Source organism: Rutidosis leptorrhynchoides, chromosome 3 (assembly GCF_046630445.1).
Source record: "Rutidosis leptorrhynchoides isolate AG116_Rl617_1_P2 chromosome 3, CSIRO_AGI_Rlap_v1, whole genome shotgun sequence".
NCBI lineage: Eukaryota > Viridiplantae > Streptophyta > Magnoliopsida > Asterales > Asteraceae > Rutidosis > Rutidosis leptorrhynchoides.
In genome coordinates, this window is record NC_092335.1 from 545,144,250 (window position 1) to 545,169,059 (window position 24,810).

Here is a 24,810-nt window from a genome sequence, read left to right on the forward strand (position 1 = left end):
ACTAAGGTTTCTGTTTCTATTTTCTTTTCAAAGATCACAACATATAATCATCACCACCACGTTGCCGCCATGCTGCTGCTACATGACTATTTTCTATTTCACTCTACAACCAATACGTATCAATCTGCAGTTGCTACATATTCGTTTACTGCTGCAGCTCACTTGTTCTATTTCTATTTAAACTGAAAACCAATCAAAACTCCACCTTGCTACTGCTCCTTCTGTTTTGGATTCGGTGATGGTTTAATTTAACAAGAAGCTTGAACTACTCTTGAACTACTCTTGTTATTGGTATCGGGCTACTCTTGGGCCTATCTTTAATGTTGGGTTAAAGATTATTGGGCCGCTGCTATGTTTACATTTTATGTACAAACCGCCACCCAATCTATAATGATGATGAAATGATGAATATTACGATGAAGTTGATTCGTGAAAATGATAATGCTGATCATGAACGAGATGATGATGGTATTTTTATAATTACGAGTGATGATTATGAGATTAGTCGATGATGGCGAGATTATAGTGATGAGTAAAGTCGATGATGATGATGATGATGGTTATAATTATGATGATGAAGTTATAACAAGATGATGATCGTGAGGTTATAATGGTTATGTATGATGTTATGATTATGATAATGATACGTGTATGATGATGATGCGAGCATGATGATGATGATAATGGTGATGGCGAAATGATTAAAATTAACATTATTAACAAAAAAATAACATTATTATTAAAATTAACATTATTATTATTATTACTAGAATTATCATTATTTTTTTAATTATTATTATTTTTATCATTATTATTATTATTATTATTATTATTATTATTATTATTCTTATTATTATTATTATTATTATTATTATTATTATTATTATTATTATTATTATTATTATTATTATTATTATTATTATTATTATTATTATTATTATTATTATTATTATGATTATGAATATTTAGATTTTAATAAGGTTATAAAAATAAAAATTATAAATACAAATAGTGTGATGACCCGGATTTTTCCGACTATTTTATTATACTATTACATGATTTAATAATTTTGACATGATAAACAATGAATTTTAATAAGTCTTGAACCTCCGGAAAGAGTTTTATATAAGCATTTGACTACCCTTTTATTCCTACGATTCACGAACGTCATAACTTGTATTAAATATATATATATATATATATATATATATATATATATATATATATATATATATATATATATATATATATATATATATATATATATATATATATATATATAACTTGAAAATATGATAATTAAATATCTCATTAAGTATATTAACAAGGTATTATATATACATTTTCATACTATTGATTTAAAGAGTTTTCGGACAATATATATGTTACTTTTTAAACGACGTAATTAACTTATGTTAAAATGTATTTACATACAATGTATTATGAGTATAAATACATCCTTAAAAGTATTGAATACACTTAATAATATACAAATACAGATAAGGAATAGCTATATTCGTATTTCCGTTCATTTTTTCAAGAATTCTACTCGTATTTATACGGTATTTATACAGTATTTATACGGTATTTATACACGTATTATATGCAGCTTCTAGAAGTATTTACTATTGGTATATACCAATAGAAATTTACAATTACGTATTTATACGGTATTTATACGCGTATTATACGCAGCTTCTAGAAGTATTTACTATTGGTATATACGAATAGAAATCTACAATTATTGATGTATTATGTCATGCATGACCTAATGGTTTTTAACTTATCTTAGATATTTTTCACTAAAAACCAAATTTATAAGCCTATAAATAAGCACCATTTCTAACTCATTTTTACACATTCATTTTTCAAATTTTACTTCTAATTTTCACACACATGAAATGTCCCGTTCTTATTGATTAAAAACGTTCCATATTAATTGATTTCGTTGCGAGGTTTTGACCTCTATATGAGACGTTTTTCAAAGACTGCATTCATTTTAAAACAAACCATAACCTTTATTTCATCAATAAAGGTTTAAAAAGCTTTATGTAGATTATCAAATAATGATAATCTAAAATATCCTGTTTACACACGACCATTACATAATGGTTTACAATACAAATATGTTACAACAAAATAAGTTTCTTGAATGCAGTTTTTACACAATATCATACAAGCATGGACTCCAAATCTCGTCCTTATTTAAGTATGCGACAGCGGAAGCTCTTAATAATCACATGAGAATAAACATGCTTAAAACGTCAACAAAAAATGTTGGTGAGTTATAGGTTTAACCTATATATATCAAATCATAATAATAGACCACAAGATTTCATATTTCAATACACATCCCATACATAGAGATAAAAATCATTCATATGGTGAACACCTGGTAACCGACATTAACAAGATGCATATATAAGAATATCCCCATCATTCCGGGACACCCTTCGGATATGATATAAATTTCGAAGTACTAAAGCATCCGGTACTTTGGATGGAGCTTGTTAGGCCCAATAGATCTATCTTTAGGATTCACAACAATTAGGGTGTCTGTTCCCTAATTCTTAGATTACCAGACTTAATAAAAAGGGGCATATTCGATTTCGATAATTCAACCATAGAATGTAGTTTCACGTACTTGTGTCTATTTTGTAAATCATTTCTAAAACCTGCATGTCTTCTCATCCCAAAAATATTAGATTTTAAAAGTGGGAGTATAACTCACTTTCACAGATTTTTACTTCGTCGGAAAGTAAGACTTGGCCACTGGTTGATTCACGAACCTATAACAATATATACATATATATCAAAGTATGTTCAAAATATATTTACAATACTTTTAATATATTTTGATGTTTTAAGTTTATTAAGTCAGCTGTCCTCGTTAGTAACTTACAACTAGTTGTCCACAGTTAGATGTACAGAAATAAATCGATAAATATTATCTTGAATCAATCCACGGCCCAGTGTATACGTATCTCAGTATTGATCACAACTCAAACTATATATATTTTGGAATCAACCTCGACCCTGTATAGCTAACTCCAACATTCACATATAGAGTGTCTATGGTTGTTCCGAAATATATATAGATGTGTCGACATGATAGGTCGAAACATTGTATATGTGTCTATGGTATCTCAAGATTACATAATATACAATACAAGTTGATTAAGTTATGGTTGGATTAGATTTTTTACCAATTTTCACGTAGCTAAAATGAGAAAAATTATCCAATCTTGTTTTACCCATAACTTCTTCATTTTAAATCCGTTTTGAGTGAATCAAATTGCTATGGTTTCATATTGAACTCTACTTTTATGAATCTAAACAGAAAAAGTATAGGTTTATAGTCGGAAAAATAAGTTACAAGTCATTTTTGTAAAGGTAGTCATTTCAGTCGAAAGAACGACGTCTAGATGATCATTTTAGAAAACATACTTCCACTTTGAGTTTAACCATAATTTTTGGATATAGTTTCATGTTCATAATAAAAATAATTTTCTCAAAATAACAACTTTTAAATCAAATTTTATCATAGTTTTTAATTAACTAACCCAAAACAGCCCTCGGTGTTACTACGACGGCGTAAATCCGATTTTACAGTGTTTTTCGTGTTTCCAGGTTTTAAATCATTAAGTTAGCATATAATATAGATATAGAACATGTGTTTAGTTGATTTTAAAAGTCAAGTTAGAAGGATTAACTTTTGTTTGCGAACAAGTTTAGAATTAACTAAACTATGTTCTAGTGATTACAAGTTTAAACCTTCGAATAAGATAGCTTTATATGTATGAATCGAATGATGTTATGAGCATCATTACTACCTTAAGTTCCTTGGATAAACCTACTGGAAAAGAGAAAAATGGATCTAGCTTCAACGGATCCTTGGATGGCTCGAAGTTCTTGAAGCAGAATCATGACACGAAAACAAGTTCAAGTAAGATCATCACTTGAAATAAGATTGTTATAGTTATAGAAATTGAAACAAAGTTTGAATATGATTATTACCTTGTATTAGAATGATAACCTACTGTAAGAAACAAAGATTTCTTGAGGTTGGATGATGATGTGATAACGGAGTGTATATAAAATAGCTATTAAATTTTACAAGAAAATACTATTAAATACGATACAATTTTACACAAGATATTTATTTATTTATTGAATGGATATACTTAAACCTTGCTACAACACTTATAGGCAGTGTACCTAATCGTAGAGTAGTGTAGTTTTTTAGTAAGTCCGGTTCGTTCCACAGGGAATCTTTTTAAACAAAGTTTAACGCTATATTAGTTTACTTTTATAAAAATACAAATATATATACAAGTAATATTATTATTATAAAGGGGGGTTTTTACCGTTTAATGACCGGTTTCTCGATTTTAAAACTTTAGTCGCAGTTAAAACCAAATGTAAAATATTAAAAATAAATACAAGACTTAAATTAAAGCGTAACGTAAATAACGATAATGAAATTACGAATAATAAAAGTGCGATAAAATAAACTTGCGATAATTAAAAAGTACGATAATTAAAAGTGCAATTAAATACAATAACAATAAAAATGCGATAATTAGAAGTGCAATTAAATATAAAATAAAGGAAATAAAATATGAAATAAAATAATTATGCTTATTTAAACTTCCGTAATCATGATGTTTGACGTGTTGATTTTAGTTTTATGCCCATGGGTTAATTGTCCTTTGTCTTGGATTATTTAATATGTCCGTCTGGTTTTTGTCCATAACAGTCCATCAGTCATAAATATAAAGTGCGAGTGTCCTCGTCAAATTATTCTTATACCCGAAGTTAAATATTCCAACTAATTAGGGACTTAAACTGTAACAAGATTTTAATACTTTGTTTAATAATTACACCAGGATGTCGACTGAGTGTAACCCAAGGTTTTAATATTTTGTTATCAATTATACCAAGTGTCCTTGTACATAATTTCACCCCTGTTTTAATTATTCTAGTGGCTATTAATCCATTCCCGTGTCCAGTTAAATGAACGATTATTCGTACATATAAATACCCCGCCCATCGTGTTCGATCGAGTGTATATGGTAATTTATAGGGACGCCCAATTGTAAATCTTTATATTAACATTAACAAACTATCATTTAATTAAACAAATATAAAGCCCATTAATAGCCCATAGTCTAATTTCCACAAGTGTCGTTCTTTTGTCCAAACCCCAATTATGGTACAAAGCCCAATTACCCAATTTTAGTAATTAGCCCAACATCATGATTACTTCGGATTAAATAAGCATAATAATAACTTAGCTACGAGACATTAAATTAAAAAGGTTGAACATAACTTACAATGATTAAAAATAGCGTAGCGTTACACGGACAGAATTTCGACTTACACCCTTACAATATTCGCTAACATATCCTCATTATTAGGATTAAAATTAAAATTAAAATATAAATATAAATATATACGATATAGATAGAGAGATGGATATATGAGTGTGTAAAAATGATCAGAATTCGGTTGGCTTTATAGGGAATTGAGTTCAGGTATACTCCGCGACTCGCGGCATTTTTTGCCTTCAAACTCCGCGAGTCGCGGAGTTTGAAATTACAGCTCACAAACTTTGGAGTCTTTCTTGCCGACGGTTTTTTATTATTTATATAATATATAAATAATTATAAGAATTATTTAAATATTATATTATATTTATGTGCATAGTTGACTTGTAATTTTTAGTCCGTTGCGTCGAGCGTTGAGAGTTGACTCATGTCCCGGTTCCGGATTTTCGAACGTCCTTGCGTACAATTTAATATCTTGTACTTTGCGTTTTGAATCTTGTACTCTTGTAATTTCGAGACGTTTCTTATCAATAATTGGAACCTCTTTGATTGTATTTTGTACTTTTGAGCTTTTTGGTCGTTTGCGTCTTCAATTCGTCGAATCTGTCTTTTGTCTTCACCATTTATTATTTAAACGAATATCACTTTTAAATAGAACAATTGCAACTAAAAGCTTGTCTTTCTTGAGGAATAATGCTATGAAATATATGTTCGTTTTTAGCATTATCAAATATTCCCACACTTGAGCGTTGCTTGTCCTCAAGCAATATAATCTTGAAATACTAGAATCACTTCTTTATTCTTCATACTTTGTACATCAGTGATTTCTTTACGGCGGTATAAACAATGGTAGTAACGATATGGTTTACAGTCCCACATGACTATAAAAATTTAGATCCATTAAGGAAATTGGATCTTTATGAAAACATTTGATCTTTTGAAAATTAAATCTAGTTTTTACCCTAGATAAGTTTTCCGGAATAACCCTTTACCGGTGTTTGCAAAATATTTTTGTGGGTTTGGTGGGTTTCAGATTTGAAAATTTTAGCTCAAAACTTATGGTTTTGTGTCACCCACTTGCTAACCTTGTATTTGGAAAGCAACACGTCTAGTTTACTTGTCCCGTATATTACCTTTCGGTAAACTACCGTCCGGTTGTAAAGGAAAGCGTTGAACAAGCAACTGTTAAGGCAATGTCCCCTGACATGCTTTTAATTATGGTCTATAACGTGTCGGACGCAATTACTATCCTTGGTAGGAGCAATAGTAAAGCTCACCCTTATGATTTTTTGGTCTGGCACAAGGTCCCGTCTTTGACCACTATGCAACCACCGTTCTTACGGTTGACACCCAATTTAGTTCAGGTGACCTAATGAATTCCAGGTGAATTCCTAGGATTTTACGTTCAATGGTAATGAACGCATTGAAAATAGGGTTTTCAGAAAACAAATTGGTTTGTAATTTTGATCAAAATATTTTCTCGTTCAAGCTCGAGTTTAGATATCATTGAATTCCATGAGTTTGTAATTCTCAATCTTTAAGGTCAATCTCAAGGATTGAGTAATATCAGGCTTAAAAGCTGATTTTTGATCTTTTTAAGGAGATTATCCTTTCTGGGGATCTGATTCATTAGTCTTATCTTGCTAATTTGCATGGTGCCCCCCCATTTTAAGAGATAAATCCTTCTCATGGTTAGGATAAATCTGACCACTTGGCGACCCTGTTTAATGCTGAGGTCCGTGGATTTTCTGCTGATTTTAGTGATGACTTTTCTAGATTTTTCGTCAACCTACAGCTGTTCTGGACGACAACTTCTTGACCTAAATCAAGAAGCGCGTGTCTTTTTCGGAAGACTTTACTTCCTTTTAATGATGGAATTGATTCATCGTGTAGATCCATCTCTTCTTTTCTTTCATCGGGTAAAACAGTTTAGTTTAGTCCAAAGCAAAAGTATTTTCAGTTATTTGTTACAGAAATATGTGACATATGTTTAAGATAACTTGGTAATTTTTCCCACACTTGGCTTTTATTTTCCTTTTTATCGTCTTCTATTCTATTTTAAATGAATTTTAACATTTTGGTTTGTTTCTCAATTTATGTCCTTTCTGAGGTAACAATAATTTCGGTGTTAAAACCTAGTTTTATCGTTCATAAATATGTATAAACATGATTTTGAGTTCATTTAATTGAAAATTTTTAAAAATTTTACTAGAATTGGGTAGTCAGTATATAAGACTAGGGCTGTTCTTTATTATCAGAGAGCACTAGATTCTAATACAACTACTACTTTACTAGTATTTCTAATGGTAACCAAGTGTATAAAGTAAAAAATTTAAAATCCGAAAGAATTTAACCCCTTCCCACACTTAAGATCTTGCAATGCCCTCATTTGCAAAAAATCAGTAACAATTTAAATTATTGAGGGTGATTTGTGTGAAAATGATTAAATTTTACCAAAGTTTTCAAACATATTGGCGTTTGTTTGCTGAATGATAAATGGTGCACATCATTTGTTCATTCCGTCTTGTTGTTATTTCACATATATTTTGCATCTTGTCGTCAAAATTAGTTGCTTTTGCTGAACTTAATGCCAGTCTTTGAAAATGCGTTGTTTTACCCTGTTGTGTACATAAGATAAACTGCAAACATATATACATATTTTTGAAGTTTGGTATATTACCCCACATTCAAAAATTATTAAAATCTAAGAATAAAAGTTAGAAAATTATAAAAACTATTACAATATTAACATAAGTATTAAACGTATCAACATTACAAATTACAAAATAAATAAAACTAAGTAGACTAGGGATGATACTGGTACCAATAGGGGTTCCAAGCATAACCATAGGTCTATAAAATGCTTCGGCATGGTTATACGTAGGATACGGTGGTTGCATCTCTATAGACCAGGGAGGGAATATGGGTTTTGGAGTAGGAATATAGTTTCTACCTATATGTTGGCAATGAGCTATGATTTGGTTTTGATGAACTTGCCAATCTTCAAATGCTCTCTGTCTAGCATTTTCGTACTCCTGTAAAGCTATAAACCTTTGCATTTCTTGCATTTCATTTCCCCCTCCTACATTACCTTGCTGTTGGTTTCTCTCAACCTGTGGATGTCTACCATGGTATTGTACTGCGGCGTTATTTCACCTTTTCAAAACTTTCGCACCATGGTATACATTTAAGCCTATAGTATCGCGGGGTTCTGGTTCTTCGACTAATAATCCCCCCCGACTTATATCCACACCGAGATATTCAGCAATCAAAGTAATAAAAATACCACCTCCTATTATGCTATGCGGTCTCATCCCCCTAACCATAGCTGATAAATAATAACCCACACAATAAGGTATACTTACAGCGCTTTGTGGGTCTCGAATACACATATGGTAAAACAAATCCTGTTCATTTACCTTTTCCTTGTTCTTACCTCTTTGTGTAATCGAGTTAGCTAAAAACCTATGAATCACTCTTAACTCAGCTCTATCTATATCCAAATAAGAGTAATTCCCCCTTTGAATCGGTGATGGCTTGTCATTTGACTCCATACACAATGAGTATCAAAATTTTCATCTATCTTTCTACCATTTAGTATCAACCCTCTACAATCGGCAGATGCTAACTCCTCAGGCGTATATATACGTAAAGCCTGAGCCATGTCTAGTAAATACATGTGGCGCATCGAACCTCCTAACAAAAATCTAATAAAAGATCGATCGGTTAAACTAGCTACCCGATCATTTAATTCTATACTACACAACAATTCTTCACACCATACTTTATATACAGGTCTACGCATGGTGAATAAACGTACCCAGTCGTTAAAAGTAGAATTACCATACCTCTGTGCAAGTAATTCCCTAATTGGCCCGGCCAATTCTACAGCTTCTAATGGTCCCCATTCTATGACCCTAGGTACCTCAACAACTTTAGAATGAAGATTATGCAAACCCCTTTAGTATTTTGGATAATCTATCTAAAGTCTGTCAAATCTCAGGTTCGGATGCAAATCTTCCAAGTGCATATCAGAAAATGTCATGACTGGATGAGGTATATCTTGCTTGTAGTAGTTATCCACCTCCTGTTGTTCCGCATTCTCAGCAGGAGCATTGCGAGCTTGGGATGAAGATTCACCCCTTTCAGTCTGCAAAACACATCAAACACAAATTTTTATGCATCCAAATATGCATTAGTGTCAGCAAAATCATCAATCAAAATAATTACAATGACATGATCAATTTATATCAAACTTAAGCTCATTTTCACATTTTTATCAAATCTACACTTTTTCAAATAAGCATATACGAAAATGTTCTCCAAGTTCATAAGCATTCAACTCAAATAACATGTCAAAATAATCATTACTAGCAATTAAACAAGTTTCAAATGGCATTATCTCTCAAAAATCAAGTTCATGAATTTTTAGACTTGAAAAAGTCCACTTTAATTCTAAAAATCATGTTTAGGCTCAAAGTTTGGATCATTTAACTACCTAAACATGTTACACTACTTAATTTAGCAACAATTCATGACAAAAATCGGCCATAACCTGTTTATATCAAAAAGCCCCAAATTTGCTCAAGAACACAAACCCTAGATTACTCTAAATTTGAAGTTTAAGGCTTCTAATCATGTTAAATAGCATCAATCTAGGTTATACAAGCATAATACATAAATAATTTAAGCATAATTACACTAAAAAGCATCAAAATCAAATTGGGGAAAAAATTGCTCAAGAACACTAATTTTCAGATTAAATGGTGTTTAGGTGTAGAAATTTACCGTTTTTCTTGAGTAATTCCTTGATAGCATCCTTCTCAACATGATTTTAGTAAAAGATTTGATGATTAACGGTTAAAAATTGTGATTTTGGGAGGGTTTTTTTCGGGTTTTTTCGCTGTATGTTCGCTGTATGTGTGGGTGGTAGTGTGGACTGATCTGTTCTTTACGTTTTATTTTTTTCTGAGTTTTGGTCCTCCCGCGAGTCGCGGTGTTTGGACCCTTCAAACTCCGCGACTCGCGGAGTTTGTTTTTTTTTATACTAATTAAAAAAATTAAGTAATTAATTTTAAAATTTTATTTCCCTTGTTATTTAGGACGAGGTCATTTCGGATCGATGTCCTAGTCCGTCCTTCGACAAAATTTTAAAATTTGTCTTTTTGTAGCGATTGTTTTAAAAGCTAAGATTTTTGGGTTTTTTTAATGTTTTTGGCATACTTTAATTCAATAAGTTTAAGAAAATAATGATAATAAAAGTTCTCGTCCCTCCCTCGGGTAAAGCAATTTCGGTTCAACGACCTAGTCTTCAACTTACGACGAATTTTAAAAATCATATTTTTAACTTAATGAGATAAAGTAAATTTTTGTTTTTAAATTCACACAATTTAAATATAAAATTCAAAATTAATATTAAAAATTCACACCAAACTTTAAAATTTGAAATGCATAAAATTAAAAATCATATTTTAAAAATTAAAAATTCACACCAAACTTAATTTAAAAATTCATATTATAAATTCACACCAAACTTATATTAATTTTTCAAATATTTACAATTTTAAAAATATTGTTTTTACAAAGTTTACAATATTAATTTAAGATTTATATATTAATTTTAAAAACATGGTAAAAATAAAATTAAAAATCTTTTTGGCTTTTTATCCCACTTTAATCAATCAAATATTATCAAAAATATGCGCCCCTCTTTTCGGTAAAGTAATTTCGGTTCCAAGACCTAATTTAACTCATGACGAATTTTTGAAATATTTTGGGTTGATTGATTAAAGATATTTATACCTTAAGAATAAACGTTAAATTTCGCAGTGATGTAATAAATTTTTGTATGATATCAACAATTTCGGTCGCCAAACCTAATTTTATTCAATACCAATTTAATACTTTATAGCGAACAAATTAGCGTTTATTATCAAGAGGTTAAAAATAAAAATAAAAAATAAAGACTGTACAGACTTACCTGTGAGATAGTATTCTTAGTTATATGATCTATCCCATTCATAAGATAGTCGGTTTAATTGGTTTTCCATAGCTACATAGGCGTAACCTCGAGCATTCAGTGTCTTTTCTTCTAAACATATGAACGGTCCGTCTCTGCATAAAGTAACAAATTCGGTATTTGAATAGGTTTGATTATTTGAACATTTACCTCCATGTGACCATTTTCCGCATTTGTGACATCTTTTTAGGTGTCGTGCTCTTCTTTTTGCTGCAGATTTTTATTTTCCTTTACCAAATTGTAACTTATTATCTTCGCATCTGGATTCTTTTCTAACTCCGTCCATTCTTTCTCTGATTACTGATACTATTTCACTCGGAAGTGTGTCATTATTACGTTTAGTGATCAAAGCGTGTAGCATTAGACCATGGTTTAGTTCACAGGCAGTCTTCATTTCCTAAAAAAAATAAAAATTCGGAATGGGGGGAGAAGACTAGTTCTTTAGGGTCTGCTAGGGAAAGACCATTCGGGTTCCATTTTCGAGAACTACACGAAAACAGACAATCTAACTCTAACAGAAATACATTTTATCCTTTAAAGACTTGATTCTCCCCACACTTAGTTAGCTGTGGTGTCGAAATTGTGATTAACTTCGTTGTCGACTTCCATCGGACTATCTATGTAGTGTTTAACTCTGTGACCATTAACTTTAAATTCAATCCCATTTGAATTTATCAATTCTACCGTTCCGTATGGGAAAACTCTTTTGACTATGAATGGTCCAGACCATCTTGATTTCAATTTTCCAGGAAATAGCTTGAATCGTGAATTGAAAAGAAGAACTCTGTCTCCTTCCTTAAATTCTTTTGAACTTCTGATTCTTTTATCATGCCATTTCTTCGTTCTTTCTTTATAGATTAACGAATTTTTGTATGCTTCATGTCTTAATTCTTCTAATTCGTTTAGCTGACTTAATCGTAGACGTCCAGCTTCATGTATAACAAGATTACATGTCTTCAAAGCCCAAAATGCTTTGTGTTCAATTTCTACTGGAAGATGACATGCTTTTCCATAAACAAGTCTAAAAGGTGTGCTTCCAGTTGGAGTTTTGTAGGCTGTTCTAAAAGCCCAGAGTGCTTCCTCCAATTTAATGGACCATTCCTTCGGATTTGATCCTACGGTTTTCTCTAGAATACGTTTTAAAGCTCGGTTGGCATTTTCAACTTGTCCACTTGTTTGTGGATGATATGCGGTGGAGATTTTATGAGTTACTCCATATATTTTAAGAACTTTCTCAAGTTGATTATTACAGAAATGAGTACCCCGATCACTTATTAAAGCTTTCGGTGTTCCAAACCTTGCAAAAAGACGTTTTAAAAAGTTGACTACAACTCGTGCATCGTTAGTTGGGAGAGCTTGTGCTTCCGCCCATTTAGATACATAATCAATGGCTACGAGTATATATAGATTATTATGAGATTTTGGAAATGGACCCATAAAGTCAATACCCCAGATGTCAAATACTTCACATACTTGGATGACATTTTGTGGCATTTCATCACGTTGACTTATTTTTCCGGCCCTTTGACAAGCATCACAGGATTTGCAAAGAAGGTGTGCGTCTTTGTAAATTTTAGGCCAATAGAATCCAGCATCATAAACTTTTCTTGCTGTTAGTTGAGGCCCATAATGCCCTCCTGTTGGTCATGTGTGACAATGGTTTAATATTTTACTAGCTTCATCTCCAAATACACATCGGCGTATTATTCCATCAGGACAACTTTTAAACAGATGTGGGTCTTCCCAAAAATAGTGTTTTATATCACTGAAGAATTTCTTTCGTCTTTGGTACGATAATCCTTTTTCAAGGAATCCACAAACTAAGTAGTTTGCATAGTCTGCAAACCATGGAATTTCTTTATAATCTATCTTCAATAGATATTCATCAGGAAAGTTGTCTTGTATGGCCGATTCATTTAGAACTTCTAATTCGGGATTTTCAAGACGAGAAAGATGATCAGCGGCGAGATTTTCTGCTCCTCTTTTATCTCGGATTTCAATATCAAACTCTTGTAAGAGTAAGATCTAACGGATTAATCTTGGTTTAGCATCTTGTTTTGAAAATAGGTATCTAAGAGCAGAATGGTCGGTATAGACCACCGTTTTTGCTAGAACGAGATATGAACGAAATTTGTCAAAAGTAAAGACAATAGCAAGGAGTTCTTTTTCAGTAGTTGTATAGTTCGTTTGTGCTCCTTGTAACGTCTTACTAGCATAATATATAGGTTGAAATCGTTTTTCAATCCTTTGTCCTAAAACGGCTCCCATTGCAAAATCACTTGCATCGCACATTAGTTCAAATGGTAGATTCCAATTTGGTGTTATCATGGTCGGTGCATTAGTTAGTTTCTCTTTAAGAATATTAAAAGATTTGATACACTCATCTGAAAAGATGAATGGAGCATCCTTTTCTAGGAGTTTATTCATAGGAGTGGCAATTTTAGAAAAATCTTTTATGAAACGTCGGTAAAAACCGGCATGCCCTAGAAAACTCCTAACTCCTCTAACATTGGTGGGATGTGGAAGTTTAGCAATTACATCTACTTTAGCTCTATCCACTTCAATTCCTTCTTTTGAAATTTTATGTCCAAGAACGATGCCTTCTTTAACCATGAAATGGCATTTCTCCCAATTAAGTACTAGATTTGATTGTTCGCATCTAATAAGCATTCGTTCCAGATTAACTAGACATGATTCAAATGTATCACCGAAGACTGAAAAGTCATCCATGAAAACTTCCATGCATTCTTCTATCACGTCGTGAAAAATCACCATCATACACCTTTGAAAGGTTGCAGGGGCGTTGCAAAGTCCAAATGGCATGCGTTTGTAAGCAAAAGTACCATAAGGGCACGTGAATGTGGTTTTCTCTTGGTCTTCGGGTGCTATTGGAATTTGAAAATATCCGGAAAATCCATCTAGAAAACAATAGTAACTATTTCCGGCTAATCTTTTCAACATTTGATCAATGAAAGGTAAGGGAAAGTGATCTTTTCTGGTGGCGTCATTTAATTTTCTATAATCAATACACACACGCCATCCTGTTACAGTTATAGTAGGAATAAGCTCATTTTTTTCATTTGTAATGACAGTCATGCCACCCTTCTTAGGCACGCATTGAACTGGGCTTACCTATGGACTATCAGAAATTGGATAAATTAAACCTGCATCTAGCAGTTTAATAATCTCTTTCTTAACTACATCTTGCATATTAGGATTTAGTCTTCGTTGGCGTTGCACATACGTTTTATGACCTTCTTCCATAAGGATTTTATGTGTGCAATACGAAGGACTTATTCCTTTAATATCATGAATCTTCCATGCAATGGCTGGTTTATGAGCTTTCAACACAGAAATGAGTTGTGATTTCTCATTTTCAGTAAGAGAAGACGATATTATTACAGGTAATTCAGATTCACCATGTAAATAAGCGTATTCCAAATGGTTTGGAAGTGGCTTTAACTCTAATTTCGGAGGTTCTTCTATCGATGATTTGTATCGATATCTGTCTTCTTCTTTTAGCATTTGAATTTCTTCTGTTGTTGGTTCATATCCATTAGCTATAAGTGTAGCTAACATTTCAGCTTCATCAATTGGTTCATTACCTTCTCCTAAAGAACATTCTCCTGTTCCTTGTAATTCTGGAAATTCTTCTAATAATTCTGCATGTGCATCTATAGTTTGAATATAATAACATGTATCATCTGCAGATTGTGGTTGTTGCATTGCTCTATCAACTGAAAAGGTAACACTCTCATCCTCTATACTTAGGGTCAATTTCTTACCGAACACGTCTATCATTGCTTTAGCCGTGTTTAAGAATGGTCTTCCTAATATGAGAGGAACTTGAGAATCTTCTTCCATGTCCAAAACAACCAAATCTACTGGAAATACTAAAGTACCAACTTTAACTAGCATGTTCTCCATTATCCCTCTAGGATATTTTATTGATCTATCGGCTAGTTGTATGCTTATTCTGGTTGGTTTCAATTCTCCAAGGGCTAGTTTAGCGTATAGTAAATACGGCATTAAATTTATACTAGCACCTAAGTCTGCCAATGCTTCCATTGAACTAAGACTACCCAGAAAACATGGAATTGTGAAACTTCCTGGATCAGATAATTTTTCTGGTATCTTATTCAACAGCACTGCTGAACAATTAGCATTCATGGTAACAGCCGAGAGTTCTTCCATTTTCTTTCTATTTGAGATTAGATCTTTCAAGAATTTAGCATATCTAGGCATTCCTGAAATCACATCAATGAAAGGAAGATTTACATTTATCTGTTTAAACATATCCAAGAATTTGGATTGCTCGGCTTCAAGTTTCTCTTTCTTCATTTTACTCGGGTAAGGAAGTGGTGATTGGTATGGTTTAACATAAGGTTTAGCCTTAACTGTGTTATCTTCATTAACCTTTTCAACTACCGGTTCTTTTTCCTTATCTTGATCAGGTTGTGGTTCTTGTGGAGTAGGAATAGCTTCATCAGAAGTTACAGGTATTTCAGGTGGTTTAAGTGTTGTACCACTTCTTGTGGTAATGGCTTTAGCTGTTTCATTCCGGGGGTTAGCATTTGTATCACTAGGTAGACTTTCCGGTTTTCTTTCACCTATTAACCTTGCTAGGTTACTTACTTCTTATTCCAGATTTTGAATAGAAGCTTGTTGATTTCTAAATGCTTGAGCATTTTGTTCATTGGTTTGTTTTTGAGATGTGAAAAACTGTGTTTGAGTTTCAACTAGCTTCGTCATCATATCTTCTAAATTCGGCTTTTTATCATCGGTTTGTTGTGGTGGTTTATTTTGAAAATTAGGTCTTTGCTGATTGTAAGTATTATTGGATACTTGTTGATTGCTAGGACCTTGTTAGTTGTTGTATGGAATATTTCGGTTATAATTCTGGTTTTGATTGTAAATTGGTCTTGGCGGTTGATAATTATTCTGATAATTATTTCCAGGCCTTTGGTTTATGTATGAAATATTCTCTCTTTGTTCCATTGTTAATTCAATACTGAGACAATCTTTTGTCAAATGTGGTCCTCCACATTGCTCACAACTAATTCGTATTGAGTGAATATCCTTAGTCATCTTTTCCATTCATCTCTCGATAGCATCTATCTTTGCGGAAATGGAATCTAAGTCATGGCTAGAATCGGATCTAGCTGCTTTAGATGATCTAACGATATCTTTTTCTTGGTGCCACTCTTGTGAGTGGGAAGCAGTGTTATCAATAATTTTGTAAGCATCAGTTTCGGTTTTCTTCATAATAGAACCACCAGCTGCTATATCTATGTCTTTCCTTGTAGTGATGTCGCATCCTTGGTAGAATATTTGTACTATTTGACAGGTGTCTAAACCATGTTGTGGACATCCTCTTAATAACTTTCCAAATCTTGTCCACGCCTCATATAGAGTTTAATTCGGCTTCTGTGTTAACGTAACAATTTCTGCTTGAAGTCTTACGGCTTTAGATGCCGGAAAGAATTGTTTAAGAAATTTTTCAACTAAAACGTCCCATGTATCGATCGCCCCTTCAGGTAACGATTCCAACCAATCTTTGGCTTCTCCCTTTAAAGTCCAGGGAAATAACATGAGATATATCTGTTCATCCTCCACTTCTTGGATTTTAAATAGTGTGCAGATCCTATTAAAGGTACGTAAATGTTCATTTGGATCTTCCTTCGGCGCACCACTAAATTGGCATTGATTAGTCACCATGTGTAGAATTTGTCCTTTGATTTCATAATCTGGCGCATTAATCTCTGGATGAGTAATTGCGTGACCTTGGCCAGTGCGTTTAGCTCTCATTCGGTCTTCCATACTTAAAGGTTCCAGATTCTCCATAATTGAATTTGTTGAATCGGAATTACTAGACGATTCTGATTTAATGGTTCGTTCCTCAACAATCTCTGTTTGAATGATTGGTGGTTCCGGAGGAAAATTTAGTGGTTCAGGATCTATGAATCGTTCCTGAATATTCTCCGGATTCTCAATTGTGAGGTCGGGTTCAAAAAATGGATTATCGGAAATTTGAACTGGAGTACTTGGTCGACTGGATAACGATTCTAAAGAAAAATCAACGGTAGTAATATTTGCTAAATGTCTTGATCTAGTTACAGGTGGTGAACGTACAAAAGGTGGTGAACGTCTTGCTCGGTGCATTCACTGAATATCCTATTAGTTTTTAAAAGGAAAGAAAAATTATAATAAGTTATCCAATCAATAGATTTTTCTGATTTTGCCCACGTTTCGAATAGCCAAAAGATGCAGCAGAGGGGCAGGATTCGTTTGGTCTCAATATAATTGAGGACTGTTTGGCTCCAATAACCCGGTCCATGTACAAATCCAAATATTACTACGAACCAGAAAATTTTGATGTCTATCAATTTAACCACTTAAAATAAATTTTGGTAATTTTAAGAAATTTAGATAAGAAGTAGAATAAAAATCTATGTCCTAAAACTAGAATAGCGAGAAATAAGAAAGAAAAAGAGTTCGTCGAAAAAGGTCGAAAAAGAAAATTGGTTGAAAAATAAAAGGTGACGGAAAAATAAAAGAAACTTATAAAACTTAAAAACACTTGACTAACCTAACCTTATTACTACAACTAACTTAAAATTATAATCGCAAATTGAGATTACTAATTGGAATGATAATTGATACATAGGTAAAAGGCGTCTAAAAATATTAAAGCTTACAGGAAAAACTAAATCCCAAATGGAAATAACTTAAAAAGAAACTAAAACTTAAAAAGGCGTCGCAAAATTCTAGAGTACCTAAATCTTAGTCTAAAGAAAAAGCACTTAAGGAATTCTACGGCAAAGCCTAAAAATCTAGAAGTAAAAATAACTATTGCAAAAACTAAGTTTAAAACTAAATATGAGCTAAAAATACAAATATTACGCTAAAACGATTAAAAAGGGACAAAATATAAAAATATACAAAAAGTTGTAAAAATTACAATTTTTTATAAAAATATTATTTTTATATTATTTATTTTATAAAACTATTAATTTTACAATTTAATTAAACTAATTAAACTAAATATACAAAATAATAATAAACACTAAAAACTTAATTAAAAACTAAAAACCTAATTAGGGTTTTAATTAAAAATAATAATAATAATTACGTAATTAATGCTAAATTAGGGTTCTGTCGGCGTGTCAGGTTAACTCCGCGAGTTGCGGTATTCCAAGAAGAAAACTCCGCGAGTCGCGGGGATCCAGAATTCAACTCAGGTACAGTTTTAAATTTGACGTTTTTTTTTTTTTTGGTTTTTGATTTTATGTTTTAAATAAAAACAAAATATTTAAATAAAACTTATATTTTTATAAAATAAAAATAAAGAAACTTTATAAAACTTAAATATTTATCAAACTCCTAAAAATATTTATATTTTTGTTTTTCTTTTTATATTTTCGAATATTTAAAACGTATTTTTATAAAAATGAATTTTAATAAAAGTAAACTAAAAATCTTTTTTTTATATTAGCGTTGCGCTTCCGGCTTTTAAGTAAATCCCCGGCAGCGGCGCCAAAAATACTTGATGTGATAGCGGAGTGTATATAAAATAGCTATTAAATTTTTACAAGAAAATACTATTAAATACGATACAATTTTACACAAGATATTTATTTATTTATTGAATGGATATACTTAAACCTTGCTACAACACTTATAGGCAGTGTACCTAATCGTAGAGTAGTGTAGTTTTTTAATAAGTCCGGTTCGTTCCACAGGGAATCTTTTTAAACAAAGCTTAACGGTATATTAGTTTACTTTTATAAAAATACAAATATATATACAAGTAATATTATTATTATAAAGGAGGGTTTTTACCGTTTAATGACCGGTTTGTCGATTTTAAAACTTTAGTCGCAGTTAAAACCAAATGTAAAATATTAAAAATAAATACAAGACTTAAATTAAAGCGTAACGTAAATAACGATAATGAAATTACGAATAATAAAAGTGCGATAAAATAAACTTGCGATAATTAAAAAGTACGATAATTAAAAGTGCAATTAAATACAATAACAATAAAAATGCGATAATTAGAAGTGCAATTAAATATAAAATAAAGGAAATAAAATAAGAAATAAAATAATTATGCTTATTTAAACTTCCGTAATCATGATGTTTGACGTGTTGATTTTAGTTTTATGCCCATGGGTTAATTGTCCTTTGTCCTGGATTATTTAATATGTCCGTCTGGTTTTTGTCCATAACAGTCCATCAGTCATAAATATAAAGTGCGAGTGTCCTCGTCAAATTATTCTTATACCCAAAGTTAAATATTCCAACTAATTGGGGACTTAAACTGTAACAAGATTTTAATACTTTGTTTAATAATTACACCAGGATGTCGACTGAGTGTAACCCAAGGTTTTAATATTTTGTTATCAATTATACCAAGTGTCCTTGTACATAATTTCACCCCTGTTTTAATTATTCTAGTAGCTATTAATCCATTCCCGTGTCCGGTTAAATGAACGATTATTCGTACATATAAATACCCCGCCCATCGTGTCCGATCGAGTGTATATGGTAATTTATAGGGACGCCCAATTGTAAATCTTTATATTAACATTAACAAACTATCATTTAATTAAACAAATATAAAGCCCATGAATAGCCCATAGTCTAATTTCCACAAGTGTCGTTCTTTTGTCCAAACCCCAATTATGGTACAAAGCCCAATTACCCAATTTTAGTAATTAGCCCAACATCATGATTACTTCGGATTAAATAAGCATAATAATAACTTAGCTACGAGACATTAAATTAAAAAGGTTGAACATAACTTACAATGATTAAAAATAGCGTAGCGTTACACGGACAGAATTTCGACTTACACCCTTACAATATTTGCTAACATATCCTCATTATTAGGATTAAAATTAAAATTAAAATTAAAATTAAAATATAAATATAAATATATACGATATAGATAGAGAGATGGATATATGAGTGTGTAAAAATGATCAGAATTCGGTTGGCTTTATAGGGAATTGAGTTCAGGTATACTCCGCGACTCGCGGCATTTTTTGCCTTCAAACTCCGCAAGTCGCGGAGTTTAAAATTACAGCTCACAAACTTTGAAGTCTTTCTTGCCGACGGTTTTTTATTATTTATATAATATATAAATAATTATAAGAATTATTTAAATATTATATTATATTTATGTGCATAGTTGACTTGTAATTTTTAGTCCGTTGCATCGAGCATTGAGAGTTGACTCATGTCCCGGTTCCGGATTTTCGAACGTCCTTGCGTACAATTTAATATCTTGTACTTTGCGTTTTGAATCTTGTACTCTTGTAATTTCGAGACGTTTCTTATCAATAATTGGAACCTTTTTGATTGTATTTTGTACTTTTGAGCTTTTTGGTCGTTTGCGTCTTCAATTCGTCGAATCTGTCTTTTGTCTTCACCTTTTATTATTTAAACGAATATCACTTTTAAATAGAACAATTGCAACTAAAAGCTTGTCTTTCTTGAGGAATAATGCTATGAAATATATGTTCGTTTTTAGCATTATCAGATGATCACCTTACAAGATTGGAAGTGAGCTAGCAAACTTGAAAGTATTCTTGATTTTATGTAACTAGAACTTGTAGAATTTATGAAGAACACTTAGAACTTGAAGATAGAACTTGAGAGAGATCAATTAGATGAAGAAAATTAAAGAACGAAAGTGTTTGTAGGTGTTTTTGGTCGTTGGTGTATGGATTAGATATAAAGGATATGTAATTTTGTTTTCATGTAAATAAGTCATGAATGATTACTCATATTTTTGTAATTTTATGAGATATTTCATGCTAGTTGCCAAATGATGGTTCCCACATGTGTTAGGTGACTCACATGGGCTGCTAAGAGCTGATCATTGGAGTGTATATACCAATAGTACATACATCTAAAAGGTGTGTATTGTACGAGTACGAATACGGGTGCATATGAGTAGAATTGTTGATGAAACTGAACGAGGATGTAATTGTAAGCATTTTTGTTAAGTAGAAGTATTTTGATAAGTGTATTGAAGTCTTTCAAAAGTGTATAAATACATATTAAAACACTACATGTATATACATTTTAACTGAGTCGTTAAGTCATCGTTAGTCGTTACATGTAAGTGTTGTTTTGAATCCTTTAGGTTAACGATCTTGTTAAATGTTGTTAACCCAATGTTTATTGAAGGTATTTCGTATGCCCGAGAGACATATTAAATTAATGTGGCTAATGTGTTATGATCCAAGTCGGGTCATACCCAATAACAAGCTTACCGACACCTTAATCGTATTTTGATCTTAGCGAATGGATCGTTGATTAAATACGCAACACTTGAACTTTAAGAAAAATGGTTTTCTTAAATATTACTTGATGTGTGTATATATATATAAATTATGGAATAATTTATATAATATGAATTTAATTATTTATAGGTTAAATAATTAATAAAGTTATGTCACATTTTATAAAATTGGTTTTATAAAATAAACATAATATGGAATTCATAAAATGAGTTTTATGAGTAGGTATGCATAATTTATAAAATACAAGTTTATAAATATGTTTTATAAAATCCTATTTTATAAAAAACATGTTTATAAAATGAGAATGTTTATAAAATATGCCTAGCTTTATAAAACCATTTATTATTATGTGAGTGGCATGGGGAGTGAAGTGGGCATGCTTTGACTAGCCTTTTGAATGGTTGATTCCATATTCAAGGTGGTTAAGTACCAATGCACTCTTGGAGACCATGGAACACATGCATAACACATCAAAGCAATACAAAAAAACTGCATTTTGCTCTCCCTTTTTCTGCATTCTGGCCGTGGGGTTTAGGCAAGCAAAAGGGGTTCAAATTTTCTTTGCAAGTTGATTCAAGTGTCACAATAAAATCCTAACCAAAGTACAAGGTGTTGGTTACATGTTTGGGGTATAATCTCTTGAGGTTTCATCCATTTGAAGCTCCATTCAACATCATCATCTTCATCACTTTCAACTAGCTTGGAATAGGTATAACATCTTATTCTTGCTTGTAGTTTGTAAGCTTATTTCACAACTTGATCCTAATTGGGATTTAACTTTAATTGGTTAAAGATTAACATGTTCTAAAATGGTAATTACATGCTTCCGCTTTTAATTGATTCTTAAATTGTTTTAAGTATAATGGAACTTGTTAAATCCCAACAATGGTATCTAGAGCCGAAGTTGATGAAATATGCTTCGAGATGATATGTTAAACCCACTATATTTTGCATTTTATGAACATGCATGATAGTAGAATGCAAAATTTTTTGGGTTTGGGTGGGTTTGTCATTTTGGCCGAAATATTTGAGCCCCAAAATGGGTTTTGGGCTCTTCCATTTTGGTCATATTTGTTGTATGTTGTTGTTCACAATCATAGCCTTGACCTTGTGTTTGTTTGGTTGAATGTTTGGTTGATTTATGATTCATTTGGTGTGTATTATTATTCATTCAAAAGGCATGTAATAATTATTCAATTGGTTGTAATAATATTCATTTGGTTATGTAATTTATTTTATATTTGGTATGTAAAATAGATTAGGTTGTATTTTCATTTTTTAGACAAAATGTATTAGGATATATTTTTTGTAAAAGATGAAGATGCAAGATGAAGAACACAAGAAGAAGCATTTGGATGCAAGATTGAGTGGGAGATTTTGAAATCCCTACTTTGTGTTATTACCCTTAACCGGTGGCATTTGTTTTTGGCTAAACAAATGTCTACCAAAAAATGGCTTGATTGTGAACATATGATTTTGCATGCATGGTTGTTTTGTATGATTATGTGGATTGTATGTTTGTATGCTACAAGTTAATCACACAAGTTAACAACACACTAAAATGGCAATTTAAATTGGTTAAAATTGACATTATTAACGACATGCAAAACGTCAATTTAAATGGTTAAATTAAAAACGGCTAAAAGGACATTAATAATCGGTTATTAAGAACATGATAAGGATCATACATATAAAATGGTTCATATCAAAGTAATAAAATTGGCTTTATTACATAACATGAAAATGGATTTCAAATAAACCATACACTAAATGCATGTTGGTGTATGGTGAAAAGTTTTCTCAAACTAGAATTAATGAAAACTTAAAATCACTTATTAACAAGGCAAACAAGTTAAACGCCATCCTATTGTGTGACACTTAAAAGTATTAGGGAACTCATGATGGGATAAAGGTCACCTAACCATTATGAGCAAACTAATATGATTAAGGTAAATTTCGCATGCTTGTGGGATAAAGGTCACCTAACCACGTGTATGTTAAATTTACAAGTCTATACAAGTAGGACGACTTGATTTGGGAATCATGAACTTAGGGTCACCGAAGCATGAGGAACAAATAGGCGTTGATGGGATAAATATGCCATGCAAAAGGATTGCATGATCCCATACTCTAGAAGTTGCAAATGGATTGCAATTGTCATTTATTGACTACCTAGCTAAATCAAATTACGGGATAAAGGTCACCTAACCGAAATTTGGTTTACCGTTGGATTCTAGAATTTAATAATTCAATTTGATTTAAAGGGTACTGAATGTTAAATTAAAATCGATACTTAAACGAACTTTGTTAATTTTGTAGATGGCCGCCAATAACAACAACAACATTCCTAACGCACCACTTAACCTAAATCACCTATCATTAAGGTCTCTCTTAGAGAAAGACAAACTCAACCATACAAACTTTATGGATTGGTTCCGCAATCTTCGGATTGTCCTCAAACAAGAGGATAAAATGTATGTGCTTGAGGACCCCATTCCCGATCAACCGGATGAGAATGATGTGGAGGCAATGGCCTCTTACAATAAGTATTGCCACGACTCCCTTCAAGTCTCATGCTTAATGCTTGGGACTATGATACCCGAACTCCAAAAGGATTTCGAGCACCATAGTGCATACGACATGATAACGCAATTGAAGGAGATGTTCCTCCAACAAGCGCGTGTCGAGCGTTTCGAGACCGTTCGGGCGCTACATGCTTGTCGTATGGACGATACCCAATCGGTTTCATCTTATGTACTTAAGATGAAAAGCCTTATCGATCGTGCTAACCGTCTTAACCTAAACATTTCCAACGAGTTAGCCACCGATCTTATCCTTAACTCCCTATCAAAAAGGTTTGATCAATTTGTAATTAATTACAATATGAATGGGATGGATAAGAGCATAGGTGAGCTTCACGGTATGCTTAGAACGGCCGAAACTAGCATGGGTAAAAGGGCTTTACCCGTGTTAGCAATCGATCAAAGTGGGTCCAAAGGTAACACCTCTAAGCCAAAGGTGGCTAAGAGAAAAGGACCCGCCCATCAAGGCAAAGGGAAGGGGAAGATGGTTACCCCAACCATCAACAAGGCTAAGAAGAAAAAGGTAGCCGAGAAGGCAAACCCCAAGGAAGACCCATGTTTCG